The sequence below is a fragment of the Pleurodeles waltl genome, chromosome 2_2, assembly GCF_031143425.1.
Source record: "Pleurodeles waltl isolate 20211129_DDA chromosome 2_2, aPleWal1.hap1.20221129, whole genome shotgun sequence".
In the NCBI taxonomy this organism is placed as follows: Eukaryota; Metazoa; Chordata; class Amphibia; order Caudata; family Salamandridae; genus Pleurodeles; species Pleurodeles waltl.
Window position 1 is genome coordinate 804509210 of NC_090439.1, and position 22152 is coordinate 804531361.

At 51.3% G+C, this 22152-nt stretch overlaps 1 long non-coding RNA gene across 1 annotated transcript in view; it reads left to right on the plus strand.

The window, feature by feature from the left end:
• Positions 1–1168: 1168 nt before the first annotated feature.
• LOC138282638 (uncharacterized) overlaps positions 1169–22152 on the plus strand; it is a 76699-nt gene continuing 55715 nt past the window's right edge. The window contains exon 1 of the long non-coding RNA XR_011200981.1: positions 1169–1231. This is a non-coding gene — a long non-coding RNA (uncharacterized lncRNA). The remainder of the gene's footprint in view (positions 1232–22152) is intronic.

Genomic DNA, 22152 nt, shown 5'->3' on the forward strand with positions numbered 1-22152 from the left:
GTCGGTTTCTTTGTCGCAGGGTTGACTGTCATACTCTTCTTTTCATGACTTTGCCCATCATGATTCCACCCCCTTACAGCTGCCATATCTTGACACAAAACGTATGGGTTCCCAGAGTAATTGTTTGTTTCATATTCTAGCACAACAGCGATCGCATTAATGTCATGCTACATTATGCAGACTACAGTATTAGGAACAAGAAGGTTTATTTTAATAACACAACAAAATATATCTATGCAAGTAAATAACCTGCCACGTATGCCACGTTCTGTCAACACTGGCATTCAAACAGATAGAAAATAAAACTATTTCAAGCGAAACGTCGAGGTCTTAGGACCTTCGCTTCACAAATTAACTTTTAATAGTTTTTATTAACTGTTACTCTGAAACAAGACTAACGATCCTGATAATGATTGCCATAATTTCCTCCTAATATTATTCATAATTTATTTTGCTTTACCGTCTCTGCATGCCACTTTGATGTTTAATTTTGCTGTCTGTTTTGAATCATCTTGCTTTTGCATTGTGACACTTATTAAAGTACTCAATTCAAAGACAAATCCATCTGAAAAGTCCACAAGGTATTACCAATATTTAACAAGCAAGAAGTCCGAAGACGGGCTAACACCCGATCACTAACGGGACATGCGAATAGCACCAAGATCCATATATCTCCCATTACTGAGGGCTCTTGGAACAGGAGATAATTTTCGCATTCGAAAAATGTGGGACACCGGCTGTCGGATTTCAATGGGTGGGATAATTATCACACCCAACACCTGACCGCAGCATACCTAACTAAGGACTGTTGTGGGGGTTATTCTAACTTTGGAGGAGTGTTAATCCGTCCCAAAAGTGACGGTAAAGTGACGGATATACCACCACCCGTATTACGAGTTCCATAGGATATAATGGACTCGTAATACGGCTGGTGGTAAATCCGTCACTTTTCCGTCACTTTTGGGACGGATTAACACCTCCTCCAAAGTTAGAATAACCCCCTGTGTGTCCAATTCTTAGACTGGACTCCTGAAGATGATGAAATAAGTGCTGGCTATTTATAATATTTCAAAGCAATATTTAGACCTTGTGTAGGGTGTCTGGTTTATTCTTCTGTGCTAAAAAATAAAGCTGAGAGAAGTCACTTTACCAATTTATTGTTTTTCAGGTCGGAGACACCAATCCTGGGTTACAGAAAGTTATTGACGCTCTGAGCCTAATTCCAAACAAGGTACCGTGACCGCGTGAAGGGCCCATTTAAGAACAGAAATAATACACAATGCAAGTGACAAAAAGACAACAGAGAAGGGTTTTAGAATCATTCACCTTACTTTTGTATAGAAAATACACCATCTGCAAGTGTGTTTATCTAAGTGGTAAACAAACAGCTGAAGCCACAATCTCATAAAGAAGTCTGATTAAAAAAATACTTTTCTGACCAAGAATTGCGAGTGGTACAAAAAAGAAATTAAAAATATCATTCGTTAAATTAGAGTTTTAGCAATAGCTTCTTGCAAATACAATTTGTGTTTGTAGTCAATTACAGTGTCCCAGGTATCAAACAGTTCTTTTGAATAACAATTTTTTTTTTTCTGACAATGTGATTTCTTTTGAACAAAATTGGGTAATATGCTATTTTCATTGAAATGGACCAAAATGTATCAAAACTGGCATCACAAGAATTAAGGGCGAGATGTACGAAGCCTTTTTGGGGCCGCAAAAAGGTTTCTTCTATTTATCAAACCCAAATGGCTATTCTGCAACACGTTACCATATATAAATTCAGGATTTGGGAGGGGCATGTTTAGGGCCTACCTTTCAATTATCGAGTTGGAATAGTATGAATTAATGTTTCTTGACTGAATTCCGGTAACAAAACATTAATTTTTTACCACTTCTTCAAAGGGAGTGACCCCTTCCACTTTCTGAATGTTGAAAAAAAGTACTTTAGGAGTAGGCAGTGGTGCAATTGACCACTGCCTACTCTTGAAAAATGAAAATTACACTTTTTATCTTTTTTGATTTAAAGCATCACGTTTTTATTTAAGGAAAATGAGTTGCATTTAAAGAACAATTGTGTTTTATTTAAAAGCAATCACAGACATGGTGTTCTACCGACCTCAGCTGGCCATCATCCCTGTGATGGCTGTGATTTCTAGTAGGTCACAATTTTCAGAATTAATCTTTGTGAGGTATGCTGAATTGCAACTCTACTAAGGCCCATATTTATACTTTTTTTACCGCATTTGGGTCATTTTTTGACGCAAAAGTGGCGCAAACGTACAAAACACAATTATATTTTGTAGGTTTGCACCGCTTTTGCATAAAAAAATGACGCAAATGCGGTGCAAAAAAAGTATAATTATGGGCCTAAGACTCAGTAATTTGTGATCCAACCTATTAGTACATAAGTTATTTCACAAATTAGCACTCTGGTTTCAAAAACACTGGTTGCAAACTGTGACCATCATTTTGTGACCAGATTTTAATACATCTGTCACCAAATATGCCTGTCCTCAACCAAGAACACAGGTCATCATGGTAAGAGCATGTTCACCTGTGATAGAATTCTTAAGTGCTTCCTGACATTCCTGTGCATTTGTGTATTTTGATATTTTATACTACCTAATTATTTTGCACTTACAGGACCATAATGGGGAACAAAAAGCAGCCTAGCAAAATACTCAACCAGCCCTTCTCCCTTTGACTCTTCGTTCAATCACTCTCTTTCCATCCATCCATTCTCTCAGTCCTTCTCTCCCCGTTCTCTCCTCCCTCTCTGGTTCACTTTCTGTTTACCATCCCCCACCCTCTTATTCTCTCTCAAAGCCTCCCCATGCCAACTGCAATTAACCTCAGAGAGCTGGGGAAAGTGACAGAGGCATTGTTAGCGGGTTAGTCCTTAATAAGTAAACTTACAAGGGGATGCGTATAGGTTGATGAACATTTTGATTAGTTTAAGATGTTCTTACCACAGCTCCAGAACAAAAAACAAATAATCAATACACAATAATCAATACCCATTAGTAAAATCAATAATCAATGGAGTCAGTAACTGTCACGCACCATGACCTTTAAGCCATGAATAACCACACCTTTAGTAAAATTTAATAAGTTTATTTCCCTTATATTAACAATGCTAAAGTCATGTAGATTGGTCTCAAAATCATATGAAACACATATAAGAACAATACTGGTTGACCAAAGGAAGAAACACAATCTAATCAAAGCTTGAATCACAACACATTGTAAGGCAACGGTGCAGATCAATAGCAAAGTCAGCTGCAATAGTGATATATGATACATAGAATTCAGCAATAAAGTTTGTCAGACATCTGTCCCTGCAATTCGTCAGTCGTCATGTGTATAGCCTCAACTAATCCAGATTAGCATCAGCATGTTGGGCTTAATGCAAACAATTTAGAACACAAATTTAGGAAAACATCTAGCTAGGGAAACAATCAAGACAGCGCATTTGGTACCTAGAATAAAAGGCATAAAAATGCAATTCAGTCACATTGTCATATCTACCTATCCACGGTATGGGTCAGCAAGCAGAATCAGTCTTCGTCCTCAGGTAATCTATTGATCTGCAAAGCATCAGGCTCTCAGTCAGAGAGTATGAGCCCAATGACAGAATCTGAAGTCTCTAGTCTGAATAATTTTCCTCTGTCACGTTGTTATATCAAAGTCACCCAAACTATGCCCCAATTTCCCATTGGTCAGTTAATCATACGTTTATACACTACCCAATAATATTTCTATCCCAAATCTATGAATTCTGATATTTCGCTCTTCACACTAGATTGGTCCGCATTACGATGTCCTCATCATCCGGCTCGTCAGGTAACAAATTTGTTGCATCTTCGTATCCAGTCAGTGTCTTCATTGTTTGCGCCCTAGGAAAGTACATCTCACACACATCACACCCTGCTTGTTACAATTTTAGGGACATCATCTCCTGTTACTTGATTCTGATGGAAATCTTCTGCTAAGCACTTTTAACAAGACAATGAACATTTCACAGTTTAATTCACTCCATCAGAATTTGTATTAACCGCTGAGGAATACAGCTTCTCCATGAGTCCTGCCAAAACTAGGCCAAGACATTTACTAAGTTAAGGCCTAAATAAGCTAGATCATACTTCATAACCCTAAATATGACATATTATTACATTAATCTAATTCATTTCATAAGTATTAACCATTAATTAGTACATTTCGTGATCACTGGTGGCCATTCTCCGAGGTCACATTTTCAAATGTGTGCATTATTTTTCTCTATGTTATTCGTTTTCTACAAAATTCATTATTCCAAATACATAAACACTCATTAGTAATTTCTAGTTAAGACACCTGCTCTAACAATCCCTCCTCTGATGAATAAATGTGTCATCACACCAATTACCACCCACAATTTTATAAATCAATTTCTTCAAAGTTTTGTCTTCTCCTTGAATTTTCCCTATAAATTCTTTCCCTCTTGTTTTCTTCCCTCCTCTGAATATTCTTAGACTTTTTCAATGTAATCCTTTTACATAATTTGCATAATACCCCAATTAAACAAACCAAGACAATTAGTATTCCCTATAATATTTTCAATAGAACCCCATTCCAAATGTTGCTGAGCCAATTTCCCACTGAAGCAAACCCTTTGCCAACCTTTTCCCAAACACCTAGTTCTTTCAATTCCTTCAAATCACTACATGCATTAGTCAGATTAGAAAGTAAGGGGGTGATTCTAACCCTGGCGGTCGGTGTTAAAGCGGCGGCCAACCCGCCAACAGGCTGGCGGTAAAAAATATGGGATTCTGACCCTGGCGGGAACCGCCAACACAGACAGCCACTTTAACACTCCGACCGCCACGGCGATACAAACAAACAGCGCGGCGGTCACCGCCAACAGCCAGGCGGCAGCCAATGTACCGCCCACACTATCACAACTCACCAATCCGCCACCTTTTCCGGGGCGGGAGCACCGCCGATAAAAACACGGCGGAAACAGACTACGGACGGGAAAACGCTCACCACTACGCACTCCAGGAGGAAGGAGGACAGCATGGAACCCGAATTAAACATCCTACCTGCTCTCGTCTACCTTCTCATCTACCACGAGTACGAAGTCCGGCGCAGAAGACAATGGTGAGTACTGCACCTACGACACACGGGAGGGGGGAGGACGAAAGGTTACGGGCACACACATATGCGACCCCCACCCCCCCCCAACTATGTACACACCAATGCAGAGCAACAAGTCACAGTGACACCACCCAAACACCCCTGAAAAATGCTAGGACATAATCAAATTTGGAATAAATATTTATGCACCAAAAAGCTCCTGAAAATTATCGTACAACCATGAAAGATATTCACAACAAAACTAATGACATACACATCAGTGTATAACTGAAGTAACAAGTCCTGCACATCCTACGAATTCATCATGTCCGTGGGCCAAAGTTTTGAGAAACAAGGGCAAAGCCCACACAGGAGACCTGAGTCCTTTGGAGAGAACACTGCAGGGGCATCAGATGTAAAAACTACAGGCACCTCAGGGGGAAGAGAAGGGGGGGGCACCACAGCCACATGAGTCCACGACGCCAGATCCACGAGGAGCCACTGTACCATCCTGGGGAGTGCAAAGCCACAGTCTCTCAATGTCTCTACAGTGGCTGGGCTGCCCACTGGACCATCCTGGGGAGTGCAAAGCCACAGTCTCTCAATGTCTCTACAGTGGGTGGGCTGCCCACTGGACCATCCTGGGGAGTGCAAAGCCACAGTCTCTCAATGTCTCTACAGTGGGTGGGCTGCCCACTGGACCATCCTGGGGAGTGCAAAGCCACAGTCTCTCAATGTCTCTACAGTGGGTGGGCTGCCCACTGGACCATCCTGGGGAGTGCAAAGCCACAGTCTCTCAATGTCTCTACAGTGGGTGGGCTGCCCACTGTACCATCCTGGGGAGTGCAAAGCCACAGTCTCTCAATGTCTCTACAGTGGGTGGGCTGCCCACTGGACCATCCTGGGGAGTGCAAAGCCACAGTCTCTCAATGTCTCTACAGTGGCTGGGCTGCCCACTGTACCATCCTGGGGAGTGCAAAGCCACAGTCTCTCAATGTCTCTACAGTGGGTGGGCTGCCCACTGTACCATCCTGGGGAGTGCAAAGCCACAGTCTCTCAATGTCTCTACAGTGGGTGGGCTGCCCACTGGACCATCCTGGGGAGTGCAAAGCCACAGTCTCTCAATGTCTCTACAGTGGGTGGGCTGCCCACTGGACCATCCTGGGGAGTGCAAAGCCACAGTCCATCAGGTGGATGACAGTCTCTACTGGTCAAGGAGGAGGCATGGTGGGCACAGTGAACCATAAACAGTGATTGAGACAGCGGTGCCCAGCGGAGCGGTGCTTGAGATGAAGGGCCCAGCGGAGTGGTGCTTGAGATGAAGGGCCCAGCGGAGCGGTGCTTGAGAAGAAGGGCCCAGCGGAGAGGTGGAGAGACAGCGGTGCCCAGCGGAGCGGTGCTTGAGATGAAGGGCCCAGCGGAGCGGTGCTTGAGACGGCGGTGCCCAGCGGAGCGGTGCATGACAGGAAGGGCCCAGCGGAGCGGTGCTTGAGATGAAGGGCCCAGCGGAGCGGTGCTTGACAGGAAGGGCCCAGTGGAGCGGTGCTTGAGATGAAGGGCCCAGCGGAGCGGTGCTTGAGATGAAGGGCCCAGCGGAGAGGTGGAGAGACAGCGGTGCCCAGCGGAGCGGTGCTTGAGATGAAGGGCCCAGCGGAGCGGTGCTTGAGATGAAGGGCCCAGCGGAGCGGTGCTTGAGAAGAAGGGCCCAGCGGAGAGGTGGAGAGACAGCGGTGCCCAGCGGAGCGGTGCTTGAGATGAAGGGCCCAGCGGAGAGGTGGAGAGACAGCGGTGCCCAGCGGAGCGGTGCTTGAGATGAAGGGCCCAGCGGAGCGGTGCTTGAGATGAAGGGCCCAGCAGAGCGGTGTTTGAGATGAAGGGCCCAGCGGAGAGGTGGAGAGACAGCGGTGCCCAGCGGAGCGGTGCTTGAGATGAAGGGCCCAGCGGAGCGGTGCTTGAGATGAAGGGCCCAGCGGAGCGGTGCTTGAGAAGAAGGGCCCAGCGGAGAGGTGGAGAGACAGCGGTGCCCAGCGGAGCGGTGCTTGAGATGAAGGGCCCAGCGGAGCGGTGCTTGAGACGGCGTTGCCCAGCGGAGCGGTGCATGACAGGAAGGGCCCAGCGGAGCGGTGCTTGAGATGAAGGGCCCAGCGGAGCGGTGCTTGAGATGAAGGGCCCAGCGGAGCGGTGCTTGAGATGAAGGGCCCAGCGGAGCGGTGCTTGAGACGGCGTTGCCCAGCGGAGCGGTGCATGACAGGAAGGGCCCAGCGGAGCGGTGCTTGAGATGAAGGGCCCAGCAGAGCGGTGCTTGAGATGAAGGGCCCAGCGGAGCGGTGCTTGACAGGAAGGGCCCAGCGGAGCGGTGCTTGACAGGAAGGGCCCAGCGGAGAGGTGGCGAGACAGCGGAGCGGTGCTTGAGACGGCGGGGCCCTGTTCAGCGGTGCTCTTCTGCACCGCGGGCCCTGTTCAGCGGTGCCTATCTCCACGGCGGGCCCTGTTCAGCGGTGCCTATCTTCACGGCGGGGCCCTGTTCAGCGGTGCTCTTCTGCACGGCGGGCCCTGTTCAGCGGTGCTCTTCTCCACGGCGGGCCCTGTTCAGCGGTGCCTATCTCCACGGCGGGCCCTGTTCAGCGGTGCCTATCTTCACGGCGGGGCCCTGTTCAGCGGTGCTCTTCTGCACCGTGGGCCCTGTTCAGCGGTGCTCTTCTCCACGGCGGGCCCTGTTCAGCGGTGCCTATCTCCACGGCGGGGCCCTGTTCAGCGGTGCTCTTCTGCACCGCAGGCCCTGTTCAGCGGTGCTCTTCTGCACCGCGGGCCCTGTTCAGCGGTGCTCTTCTGCACCGCGGGCCCTGTTCAGTGGTGCTCTTCTGCCCCGCGGGCCCTGTTCAGCGGTGCTCATCCAGCAGGTCAAGGGAGCCAGACCTGGCCTGGACTCCCGGCTCAGTCGCCCTCGGACCGTGACGTTTCTGGACCCTTCGGGGACGGACTCCTGGCCTCCTTAGTGTCCTCCTTCCCAGCTGGGATGTGGCATGTGGGGTCCACCTTCTCCGCGCTCCTGCTGCCCTTCCGCTCCTTTGATGGGGCTCTCGGGCCCTTGCCTCCCCTAGATGGTGTGGGTGGTGAAGTGGCCGCACATTGCTCCTTGGGGGCAGCCCTGTCGGTCCTCGCACGGCGGCCCTTGTTTTTGCGGGTCCTCTTGCCGGGGGGGGGCTGGACGTGTCCTTGCTGCTGATCGATGTGTCACTGCTGGCAAAGGGTGGGCTCCAGAACCCATGCACAACAGTGACACCCGAAGCTGGGCTGGTGGTGGCTGCGGTTCTCTTGGGACTCTTTGAAGATGGATGGGGGAGCTCATCGGGGGGAAAGAGGTCAAGGTTAGCCAGGAAAAGTTTTTTAGGGCCAAGGTAAAGGGTAGGAGAAGTGGAGATGGAAGTGGAGGTAGAGGAGGTGGTTGTAGGAGAGTCAGGTGTGCTGTCATTGGGTGAAGGTGCTGGTGCTGTAGGCTGTCGTGAGGTGGATGGCTGTTGGGTGGGTGGCTGCCTGCGTTTGTGTGTCTTGGAAGAGGGGGTGACAGACACAGTGGGAGAGGACACAGGGGATGTGTAAATGGCAGTGGGGGTGGTGACTGCACGAGTGTGGACTGTACTGGAGGGTGAGGTGGTGATGGAAGCACTGGCTGATGTTGGGGTGCATGCAGGTGTGAGTGTAGACGTCACAGGGAGGGAGGAGGGAGACGAGGAGGAGGGGGACACAGGGGTGGCAGTGGCTGTTGGCATGTCTGCATCTGGGTGTTGCTTGGGTGAGTGTTTGTGGGATCTGTGGTGCTTGTGTTTGGATGAGCTGCTCTTGGGTGATGAGGTGTGTGCAGGCTGGTCTGATGGTGTGGATGGGATAGGCTGAGGAACAGGAGACAGAGAAAGGCTGGAGGCAGTAAGAAGAGGGAGGCTGGAAACAGGGACAATGGCTGCCGTCAGTGCTGAGGCCAGAGCAGTGAACGCTCGTTGATGGGCAGCCTGACCTGAATGAATGCCCTCCAGGTACGCATTGCTCTGTTGCACCTCCCTTTGCACACCCTGGATGGCATTCAAAAGGGTCGTCTGCCCAACAATGAGCGTCCTTACCAGGTTAATGAGCTCCACACTGAGGGCAGCAGGGGCAACAGGGGCAGGGGCTGAGGTGCCTGGGGCGAAGGAGACGCGCGCCTTCCTGGGCGAACCGGCACGGAGCGAAGACTGAGGGGCTGCTGGGAGTGCGGGGCTGGTGCGCTGGGTGGCGGCTGTACCTGTAGAGGCGGGGGGCACGGATGTTGCCGCCACCGCTAGGGAGCTCCCATCCGAGGACGTGTCGCTTTCGCTGCTCTCACCAGCGGTCCCCGTCGTGGTGCTCCCCTCGACCTCCGGATTACTGGTGCCCTCGGTGTCTGTTCCTGGGCCCACCGGGGCCTTGTGTCCTGCAGCTCCCTCGTGCTCCGATGCCAAATCTCCTCCGCCTGATGATGCTAATGCACACATGCACAAGAAGATGAAGAGAAAGGGTGGGGGGAGAAAAAAGAAGACCAGGTTGAGTGCATGCAATGTCAACACCGTTGGCGGAGAGGACAGACACAGGAGCCTAATGCACTAAGCCGCGCATTCGGGGTACACTACTCAGTACTACTGACTAGGACAACAGGCCAAGAGACGTCAAACGCGCACATGGGAGATGCTGGACCTTCAATGGCTGTACTTGTCACCCTACCGAGGTGGGGGCCGGGGGCACAGGGCCATGCCTAAGGGAGAGGACTACACTACAGAAAGCGCCCTGGCCTAATGTCACCCACAGCCCTCCTCCCCCACCAAGACGCCTCCACTGCGCAGAAAGATAGGAGAATGTGCTGATACTCACCCCCTTGTGTCTGCTGTGATGTCTTAAAGCGCCCATCCAATTCTGGGTAGGCCACCGCCAGGATCCGGGACATCAGGGGGGTCATGGTGCGACTGGCACCCCTCCTAGGTTGGGAGGCCATCCCCAGCAGTGTTTCTGCGGTCTTCCTTGTTCCGCAGCGGATGTCCTCCCACCTCTTGCGGCAGTGGGTGCCCCGTCTGTTGTGGACCCCCAAGTTCCGGACTTCCTTGGCGATGGCACGCCAAATCTCTATCTTCTGATGGGCGCTGACCTATTTGACATGTACAGGGTGGAAAGGAGGAAATCATCAATGACCTGCATGTTAGATGTGATTGGCCCCCCCCACCAACTTTGCCATATGGCACATGCTCTCATCTGTCGGGCGTTGCACTCCTCATTAGCCCCCCACCCCACCAACTTACATCCACCCCAATCCACAGAGGCATAGCCCATTCCATGTGCACCCGGTGTACTCACTTGTTGGTCTGGAGGACCGTAGAGTAGCGCATACTGGGGGAGGACCCCATCCACGAGCTTCTCCAACTCTTCAGACGTGAAGGCAGGGGCCCTTTCCCCAGTCGCAGCAGCCATTGTATCTTCCAGACCGAGGTCACAGCAGCACTTGCAGTAAAGGTCCTCTCCTGTGGATGATCAGGTCTCGAGTGATTAAGCAGATAGAAAATGGCGGTCACGCCCACGGCGGTGCGTACCGCGGCGGTGCGTACCGCGACCGCCGGCGCACTTCGTCATTGGCTCCTGAAACCCATAGGCTTCAATGTTAACCAATGCGGCTTTGCGCCGCGGTCTTCGACCGCCTTCCGCCACGGTGTGCCCCGCCAGCGCATTGACCTCACATCCCATTGTCCCACTTCACAGGTCAGGCAGCCGCCATTTCAAGGGCCTACATAGCTTAATTTTGACTGCGACACACAGGCCTAGGCCTTGTATTGCCACACATACACGCCTTTCAACCCATTGCCATTCTTTAACTGTGCAAGCTGTCTGTACGTACCTGTGGTTTGGCTGACTCTGTGCTCCATGTTGTCCTTCCTAGGCACCGTCCGCTGGGACTTGGGATGAGAAGGAGGAATCCTCGCGTGTACCGACCGCTGGTGGACCTGTCGACAATGGAAGAACGCCATATAATACTTCGATACAGACTTGACCGTGCCACTATCCATGAACTGTGTGCCCAGCTGGATCCAGCCCTGATGTCCCCCATCCGCCAACCCACAGGGATTCCGCCTCTGGTGCAGGTTTTGTCAGTCCTCCATTTTTTGGCAAGTGGGTCATTCCAGACTACAGTGGCCGTGTCATCTGGAATGTCTCAGCCTATGTTTTCAAAGATTTTGAGTAGAGTGTTGTCTGCCCTGATGAAACTCATGCGGAGCTACATCATTTTCCCAGAGGAGGGTGACTTGCCTACAGTGAAGGGTGATTTCTATGCCCTTGGACATATCCCCAACATCATTGGTGCCATTGATGGGACCCATGTGGCTTTGGTACCCCCAAAAGATGATGAGCAGGTGTACCGAAACAGAAAAAGTTATCATTCGATGAATGTCCAGGTGGTCTGTTTGGCTGACCAGTACATCTCCCATGTAAATGCCAAGTTCCCAGGGTCAGTGCATGACGCGTATGTGATGCGAAATAGCAGCATCCCCTATGTGATGGAGCAGCTACAGAGACAACGTGTGTGGCTAATAGGTGACTCTGGTTACCCCAACCTGCCTTGGCTACTGACCCCAGTAAGGAATCCCCGGACCAGGGCAGAGGAACGGTACAATGAGGCCCATGGGCGAACTAGGAGGATCATCGAAAGGACCTTTGGCCTCCCGAAGGCCAGGTTTAGGTGCCTGCATATGACTGGGGGATCCCTGATGTACTCACCAAAGAAGGTGTGCCACATCATCGTGGCCTGCTGTATGCTTCACAATCTGGCATTGCGACGTCAGGTTCCTTTCCTGCAGGAGGATGGTGCAGATGGTGGTGTTGAAGTAGCTGTGGAGCCTGCGGAGAGTGAAGAGGAGGAAGACTCAGAGGACGACACAGACAACAGGGACAGAGTAATAGCATAGTATTTCCAGTAGCACACAGGTAATGATCACCCATGCCATTTTACATTTCCTGAAAGCCTCCTGCATCTCAACTTTGTCGGTTTCCCCCCAGACCTATGAACATGATGTTTGATTTTCCCTTCCCTTTTCTGTGCTGTATGAGCCACTGCGTGACCTCGGCTTGGTTGGCCCATGGACTAATGCTAAGTTACCTCGGTATGTGTAATTCACAATGTTCACAATACGTAATTGATATGTAATGTGTCATACATTTGTAAATAAGACAGGCTGAGTCCTGATTGATTTCAGTGCAATGTGTGATTTATTATTAGTGCATAGATATTGGTACATGATAGTGAAACAGTGATGGGTGGGGGTGGAGTAATGTCCATGGCGGAGTCCAGTTCTCAGTCTCACAGGTGCATTGTCCATATGCCTGTGGCAGGATGGAGCAGGGGCAGTTCAAGGTTTGACAGGGTGGCAATGTGGGACAGTGGGAGGACTTCAGGGGGTATGTGATGCCGGCGGGGGACTTGACATCCTACTCTGTCGGTTTTTTGGATCTCAGGCTCCTTTTGCGGGGCGGTTGTTCTTCAGCAGGAGGTGGGGTTCTGGTGGGCTGTCGTTGTGGTGGGGCCTCCTGTCCACTAGCGCCGACGGAGGTGGTAGGCTGTTCCTGTTCCTGGCTAGTGACAGGGGCCCTGTGTGATGCCACATGGTCACGAAACGTGTCCTCTATGCGGTTCAGGGCCTGGACTATGCTCCCCATAGCGGTTGAGATGTTGCTGAGTTGGTCGCTGAACCCCATGTAGCGTTGCTCCTGCTGTGCCTGGATCTCCTGGAACCTGGCCAGTACCGTCGCCATCGTCTCTTGTGAGTGGTGGTAGGCAGCCATGATGGTGGTGAGGGCCTCTTGGAGAGTGGGTTCCCTGGGCCTCTCCCCCCCCCCCCTGTCGCACAGCAGCCCTCCGAGTTGCCCTGTTTCCCTGGGCCTCTGTCCCCTGGATGGTGTGCCCACTCCCACTGCCCCCAGGTCCCTGTTGTTGTTGGGTTGGTGGGTTACCCTGGGGGCCCTGTAGTGGTAGACACACCGCTGCTTGACCTGTCCTAGAGACAGAGGCATGGGCCCGCTGGGTGGGAGCTGTGCGGTTGTTCCCAGAGGGTGTTGGGTCTGCAGTGGCCTGTGTCTGGGTGAGGGGAACTGACTGCCCAGAGGTCCCCGATGGTCCGGGCTGGTCGTCAGGTTCCAGGTCGACAGAGTTGCTGTCATCACTAGTGGCCTGTTCCGGGGGTGGGATGGACATTTCTGGTCCCTCCTGACCGGTGTGTTGTCGTTCGGGTCCTGCATGGGGTAAGAGGGTATGGTTATTGTTTCTGTGTGTGCATTAGCTTGCGTTTTATAGGTGCCCTTGTCCCCCAGTGCTGGCATTCTCTTGGGGGAGGTGTTGTGAGGGTGTTTTGTGGGGGGGGGTGATGGGTATGTGCAGTGGTCATGCTTAGGTGATGGGTGTCCATAGTTTGGGGGTGGCATGCAGGGGTTGGTGTTGGGTGGGTTGTGCTGGGGAGACATTCTCAGGGAGGATGTGTGCTGGGGGGTTGGGGGTGAGGGTGGGGGTTAGCATGCTGGGGGGGGTGAAGTGGTTGGCCTTGTACTTACCAGAGTCCATCCCTCCGTGTACTCCAGCGAGGCCATCAGGATGCAGGATGTTGAGTACCTCTTGCTCCCATGTTGTGAATTCGGGTGGAGTGGGTGGGGGTCCCCCGCCAGTCTTCTGCACTGCGATGTTGTGTTGCGAGACCATCGAGCGCACCTTCCCCCGTAGGTCGTTCCATCGTTTGCGGATGTCCTCTCTATTTCTGGGATGCTGTCCCACCGCGTTGACCCTGTCCACGATCCGCTGCCAGAGCTCCGCCTTCCTTGCTATGGTGGTGTGCTGGACCTGTGAGCCGAAGAGCTGGGGTTCCACTCTTATGATCTCCTCCACCATGACCCGGAGTTCTTGGTCCGAAAAGCGTGGGTGCCTTTGTGGTGCCATGGGGTGGTGTTTATGAGGTGTGGGGTGGTGTATGTGATGATGTGTGTGTTGGTGTGTGGTGCTTTGTGCTTCTATGTGGTGTGTGTGATGTTGCGGTGTGCCTCTGTGTGTCTGGCTATCTATTCTCTGATGTGTCTCTCTCTCTCCTTCGTCTCTGGTTTTTGTTGGTAGGGGTTTGTGGGTGATGTGGGTGTGTGTTTTATATGGTATTGGATGTGTGGGAGTGGTGTGTGTATGTGTTTCAGGTGTGTGCCTTTCAAATTGTCCAATGTGGTAGGGGTTTGTAAAGGTGTGTGTATTTTGACCGCGGCGGGGTCTACCGCCAATGGAATACCGCGGTTGAATGACCGCCGCGTCGATTTGCGGGTCATAATGGGATGGGCGTATTTCTGTTGGCGTGGCGGTGGAGGTTTGGTCTTCTCCAGTTTACCGCTGGCCGCTGATGTGGCGGACTGCAGTGGAGGGCGGATTTTCGGAGGTTTTGCAGTTGTGGGTCAGAATGTCCGTGGCGGCTGACCGCGGCCGCGGCGGTATTGTGGCGGCCTTCTGACCGGCGGTAAGCGGCTTTTACCGCCGAGGTCAGAATGACCCCCTAAGTCTTTTATCTCTTTACTATTGTTAGGAATGTATGAGCAACAATGCCTAGAGTTAATCATTTTACAGACTCCACCATCCTTCGCTAAAAGAATATCTAAAGCAAGACGAGCTTGAAGAGTCATAGCTCTATCCGCCGCCAATTCAGTATCTATCGGGAGCATAGCCCCTGAAAAATTTGTCAGCATGTTATCTACAATAGTAGGCAACTTTCGAATTGTGACCGAATTCAGGATTACTCCCACTAAAGGAACCACTGCACCAAACATATCTCCCACTATCGCAGGAGAGGACTCCCTGCTCTGTCTGTTATGATGTAATTCAGTCATTTTCTGAAACTTTTTTAAATCCTCAGTCTGGTAAATATTTGGGAAAACTATCCCCAAATAACATGTCCTATACCATCCTCTTGGAAGACGGTAATAAGCATTAAGTCCACAAATAAAAGATATTCCCTGAATTGCAGGGTCTGCCCATTCAACATAAATGTGCATTTACTCTGAAACAAAAACACATGCCTACATTCAATCGTACCCACAAATAAAGGTGGTCATTCTGACCCTGGCGGTCTTTGACCGCCAGGGCGGAGGACCGCGGGAGCACCGCCGACAGGCCGGCGGTGCTCCAATGGGGATTCCGACCGCGGCGGTAAAGCCGCGGTCGGACCGGCACCACTGGCGGGGTCCCGCCAGTGTACCGCCGCCCCATTGAATCCTCCGCGGCGGCGCAGCTTGCTGCCCCGCCGCGGGGATTCCGACCCCCCCTACCGCCATCCAGATCCCGGCGGTCGGACCGCCGGGATCCGGATGGCGGTAGGGGGGGTCGCGGGGCCCCTGGGGGCCCCTGCAGTGCCCATGCCACTGGCATGGGCATTGCAGGGGCCCCCGTAAGAGGGCCCCTACATGTATTTCACTGTCTGCTGCGCAGACAGTGAAATACGCGACGGGTGCAACTGCACCCGTCGCACAGCTTCCACTCCGCCGGCTCGATTCCGAGCCGGCTTCATCGTGGAAGCCTCTTTCCCGCTGGGCTGGCGGGCGGTCTGAAGGCGACCGCCCGCCAGCCCAGCGGGAAAGTCAGAATTACCGCTGCGGTCTTTCGACCGCGGAACGGTAATCTGACGGCGGGACTTTGGCGGGCGGCCTCCGCCGCCCGCCAAGGTCAGAATGAGGGCCAAAGTGTCAGTGCGCGACTTTGGTATATATATACAAAGCTTCCCTACATGTAATGCATCTAAAGCTAATTTCCCTTGCGTTTTAATTGCACTATAAGCATAATCATTCTTGTAAGTCCTTTTCTCTAAGTCTTTTTCTAATTTCTCCTTTAATGCCTTTCTCCTGTCGTCAGTATGATCTAAGAAGCCTTTCTCTACTGGTGTAAGCAAGCATGTTAGGTTGTTCTTATGCGCATATGCTGTACCAAACATCAATGTAGGTTCAAAGAATACTCTAACTAATACTTTGTCATTATCCTTAGCTACTCTACTCAAATATCTAATGATAGGAACAAACGAAAACTCAAGGTAGTGATTAGACTAGAAATACTGAATTTACTCCTGGTTATAAAACCTTGCTAGTAATAGACTACAACTTATTCCGTAGGTTGATGGCAGACTATGGGGGTGATTCCGAGTTTGGCTGGCGGCGGGCGCCGCCAGCCAAACGGGAACCGCCAGAATACCGCTGCGCAGTCAAACGACCGCTGCGGTTATTCTGGGTTTCCCGCTGGGCTGGCGGGCGACCGCCAAAAGGCCGCCCGCCAGCCCAGCGGGAAACACCCTTCCACGAGGAAGCCGGCTCCGAATGGAGCCGGCGGAGTGGAAGGGGTGCGACGGGTGCAGTAGCACCCGTCGCGAATTTCAGTGTCTGCTAAGCAGACACTGAAATTCAAAGTGGGGCTCTCTTACGGGGGCCCCTGCAGTGCCCATGCCCTTGGCATGGGCACTGCAGGGGCCCCCAGGGGCCCCACGACACCCCATACCGCCATCCTGTTCCTGGCGGCCGAAACCGCCAGGAACAGGATGGCGGTATGGGGGTCAGAATCCCCATGGCGGCGCAGCAAGCTGCGCCGCCATGGAGGATTACCCTGGGCAGCGGAAAGTCGGCGGTACACCGCCAACTTTCCGTTTCTGGCCGCGGCTGTACCGCCGCGGTCAGAATGCCCAAAGGAGCACCGCCAGCCTGTTGGCGGTGCTCCCGCGGACCACGGCCCTGGCGGTTTTTACCGCCAGGGTCGGAATCAGGCCCTATGATAGGTGACTCCTTCCTCGAGTGATGAAGGAATCTGCATAGACACAATACAATCCTTCATATCCATCGTCTCAACATACTCACTCAACAAGCGATAGAAAACTTTAGAAGAAAGATCTCCTTGTGCATTGGAATAATCATGCAAATACTTCTCATCTAGCTTAAACCTCTCTAAAGCTGTTAGTGTAGTAGTCTCAAAAACAGAAGTATGGTTGGCTCCCTTTGCATCAAGAACAGACAATCAATACTATAAACAATATTCCACATATAATTGCCAAACCAATACTCATATATTTACAGCACCTAGCATCTCTAACGTGCTTATCAAAGTCAGCCATGATCTGTAAAGAATCAGAAAGCAGAGTATCTTGGAAAAAACCTTGCAGCCAAAATCAAAAATAGACAATCCTTCTTTCAGCAATTCAGTTTCACTTCCAGGAACTCTTCTTCCTTGTCAAAATTCAGTTAGCAGCTTGTCAAAATCAGGTTTCAAAAAGTCAAATCAGGTTATCAATGTCTTTTCCGGTTACGTTCAACAGTTTCTTTCTCAAAAATGTTTCTCAGATTGTTTCAACAGCTCAGTTCATCAATCTTTTTCAAGGATGCAAACAATCCCCAACACATATCTCAAACTTCCGCACACAGGCATCTCAATAAAATCCAATTGCATTTTGCTGAATGGACCTCCTGCTCTTCCAACGTGGCTCAAATTACCACTGTCCGTTTCCCTGCATTTGATTGCTGACAAATGACACAGCGAGGACAAACGGCTTTAGCTGCTTGTCTAGACTTGGGGTTAAACCAATAAATTTTGAACAGACGAACCATGGCATCCCTCCCAATGTGTGCCTGACCAAGATAGTACCTTGCCATTTGAAACAACATGCTATTTGGCAAAACCAGTTGACCCTGTTTAGAAACCCAAAATTCATCCTGTCTTTGAAAACATTTCATTTAACTCCATGAACGTTTCTCCTCCTTGTCGACATTACTCTGCAACTATTTTAACTCTTCGAAAGTGTCAATCACTTTTTTTTTATAAATCTGTTTATTAGCATTTTTTATCTCATCATAACACCAAAAAAACACTAACATTTGGATAATTGCCATTGTGCAATTTCAATTCACTAGGATACCCACTTACAAAAAAAAGACAGGCGTCATAACAAGATGTAGCCAAGAATCCAACCCATCTGTTAAACCATGATGAACCCAAGCTCCACCGGCCCACCAGTGATAGTTATGCAATTCGGGAGCACGGTATGCATACGCCAGGGGCTCGAAGCATAGGTGTCCTTGTCCTGTGAACAGATTAAAAACAAACAGTACGAACAATAACAACTGCTGGATACTATTTATGCAGGCATCAAATTACCATTCAAGCGCGCCTTAATCAGCATGGGAACTAATCTGCAACAACCCAACATATACCAGCTGATGGGGCAGAGCCCCATAGTGGATCCTGATCAACATCACCCTTCAGCACACTAGTTCTGCATCAAATCAAGCCATCAGGCACACACCACCCCTACGCATCGCTCCACTCCCCCAGCAGGCATATATCCGCCCTGGACCGATTCCTCCACAGCAGAGCCCCCACTCACATTCCGCAGGCGCAGTAGCATATCCTCCCAGCTATCTGACAACGGATATTTGCGCAGCCCCAAAACATCTTCTCTTTTCAACGCCACTCCCTCTGCCCCGCCCACACTTCAAAGGAGTATTTCCAGGTCTGCACGGACGGAGGGCCCGATGACTTCCACCTACGAGTTACCAGACGCTGAGCTGTGATCAGTCCCAGGTCCGTAAATCGAACCGCAGCTCTATGCCGCACACTTCTGGGAAAAAGTCCCAGCACACACGCCTCTCGGGTGAACGGAACCCCCTGCGTCGTGCACTCCGACAGGCAGACCACCACTGCTTTCCAGTAGCAGCTCAAGAGGGGGCAGGACCATAGCATATGGAACAAATCCACATCTACACAAAAGCAGCGGGACAAGCTGCATCCTGACGAGCAAAATATCTGTTCACTAGAGCTGTAGTGAGTTAGGCCCTGTGAACAATGTAGAATTGAATTAAACAAAATCTAGAGTTGCGGGGTATGTTAAGGTGGCCAGAAAGAGCTAACCTCCACTGCGTTTCGGAAATTAAATTGCCTGCATCCTCCTCCCAGGCCTCGCGCAACGCATCGCATTCGAGAACAGTATGCATCCGCAGCGCGTCTGTGAACCAGCTGATCAATCGCCGCCCCGTCCCATCACCTGCAGGTATTGTATCAGCAAATGCTTGGGGGGAGCCACCGACACATCTCCCCACCTGGATCTCAGAGCCCTCAAAAACTAATTGTATAGCAAAAACTGCCCTGACGGCAGCCCCAATTCCTGAAGCCTAGAGAACGAAAGCAGCTGGCCATCCTCATAGAGATCACCTAGCGTACACAACTCCACTTCATGCCACGTGTGTAGCTCCAAGCCCAACGTAATCCTGGGGCCTTGCGGCGTGCCCAACAGCACCAAGGCCGGCGCAAATAGGACCACACGCCCAGTGAGACGGAGGGACCTACGAAAACAGCTATACGCCACCTTGAGGAATAGTTTCGGCATTGGCACACGTGCGAGTGGATGAAATAAGTGCGAAACCTGCAGCAGAGACCAAGCACCCCGCTCAGATGCCGTGTCGACCAGATGAAGGCCCGCCAGCCATGTGGACACCCACTGGAGCTGAGAAGCCAAGTAGTAGTGCTTTAGATTAGGGACCGCCAGCCCACCATTCTCCAACGATAAGTACAGTTTTTTCAGGGCGACCCTACAACGGCCCCCATTCCAGATAAATTCCCTCAACACTGATTCCAAAGTCCAAAGAAACTGGGAGGAACATAGAGCGGAAGGTTTGAAAAGAAATACAATAGACGCAGTAGGACTACCATTTTTAAAAGCGCTATTCTACCGGCCACCGACAGCAGCAGCATCCACCAGAAAGTCCTCTGGGATTTGATCGAGGACACCGCTCTCGTAAGATTGCCATCAACTAGGTCCCTCACCTGATGGTAAATACAGACACCCAAATACCGGATACTGTGTGGCTGCCACAGGACAGGACTCCCAGCAAGGCAAAGCCCTGGATCCGGGAGCGTGGAGTCAAAAGGAAAGAGGCATGATTTGGACCAATTAACCCTGAGGCCAGACACCAACGCAAATTGCTGCAACAACGTCCCGACTTCCAAAGGGATCCGCGTAACATCCCTAAATTACAGGAGGAGGTCGTCAGCATTCAGGGATACCACATGCAAGCCGTCCCCCAGGGCAATACCCCATTCATCCCCCCGCAGGGCCGCCGCTAGGGGCTCCATGGCAAGAGAAAACAACAACAGGGAAAGGGGACAGCCCTGTCTTGTACCCCTGCACACACGAACCGGTTCCGATACCATGCCCCCCAATTTTACCCGAACCTGCAGCTCAGTATATACCAGCTTAACCAGCTGAGTGAAGTAGGGTCCCATGCCAAACCGCCGCAATACCCTGAACAGGTAAGACCATTCTAGAGAATCAAAAGCCTTCCCTAAATCCAGGACGAGACTTCCCGCCCACGGCCAATCCCGCTTCGCGTATTGCATAACGCGAAACAGCCGTCTGATATTGTGCGACGTATCCCTGGCCGACACAAACCCGTTCTGATCCAAGTGAACCAGATCCGGTACTCTCGGTGCAAGGCGCATTGCTAGCGCCTTGGCCAGGATTTTATAGTCAGCGTTCAGCATCGCCAGAGGCCGATACGAATCCACCTCCACTGGATCCCTCCCTTGCTTGGGAAGGGACACCAGCAGTGCCTCCGTCTGGGATGCTGGCAAACAGCCCCTTTGAACTGGCTCCTCACACGGAGCAATCAAGGCGCCAGCTTGGAAGCAAAAACCTTGTAAAAGTCAGCCGGTAGACCATCTGGGCCCAGCGTTTTACCTGATGCAAGCTCACCAACACTGGACCTTATCTCCTCAAGATCAAGAGGCTCCTCAAGCGCCTCCATCTGCTCCTCCTCCAGACGCGGGAGGTCCACTCCAGCAAGAAAGTCGCTACAAGGCCACTCTATTGGAAGCACACTTGAGGCATAGAGCGCCTCATATTGCCTCATAAACTCAGAGTGTGTTTCCCCAGGTGTATGTATCATTCCCCCAGCTTGCAAACAAATCTCCATGACCGGGCCCTTCTTGCAATCACGGCGAATCAGCCAGGCCAGTAGCCTGCCCGTCTTGTCTGCCGAGGCATGCGTTCTCGCTGAGTGCGCGGCATAATTCAGACAGCGCAGGCGCTCAAGTAGGAAGAGACGCTCTGCGCGAGCCACAGAAAGCAGCGACTCCTCCGCAAAGCCATCAGATGCCTCTCTCTCCAGACGCATCATGTCACGCTCCACCCGAGCCAGGTCGCGCTCGATGGAGAGGCGCAGATTACACTGAGTTCCCAGGCAATGTCCACGAATGAAGATTTTAAAGGCATCCCATTCCAGCAAGCCCGACAAAGCCGTACCATCGTTATGCTTGAAGAACTCCGGAATCACTGCGCCCAGCGACGCACTAAAGGCAGCGTCCTCTATTAGCTCCGTTCAAAGCCTCCAAGTGGGCACAGCTGGAGGAGAAGAGTCCCAGCTCAGTCGCATAAGCTGCGGATTGTGGTCAGAATTAGTTCGCCCCAAATAGTCTGTATCAACAATCACTGGGGCCAGATTCCGAATGCAAAGCATCCTGTCCAGGTGCACATGCAGGGAGTGTGGGGCAGAATAATATGAATAAACCCTGTCCTCAGCGTGCTGCTGCTGCCATATATCTACCAACTGCCAGCGTTGCATCCAAGTCACTAAACCACGCAGAGCCGCCACAACCGGGGACGTAGGCAGCGGGGGGAAGGTACGGTCCAAATCAATGTCTAATACACTATTAAAGTCCCCCCTCAGCAACTAAGGGAAATCATTCCAACCCGCCAAATGCTGAAACAGCCCATGCAGAAAGGAGGTCTGATCTACATTCAGAGCATAGATAGAGCCCAGTACCACGGCGCGGCCCGCCAGCCTCCCTGAACCAGAACAAACCTACCCTGTGGATCTATGATCTGCTCTTCCACCGCTCTAATCCAGACCAGAGCACCCCTAGCACAGGTGGAGTGACCTGTAGCATATAACTGCCCTCTCCAGCGCCTCTGCAAGTGGGGGATCTCCGAGCGCACCAAATGTGTC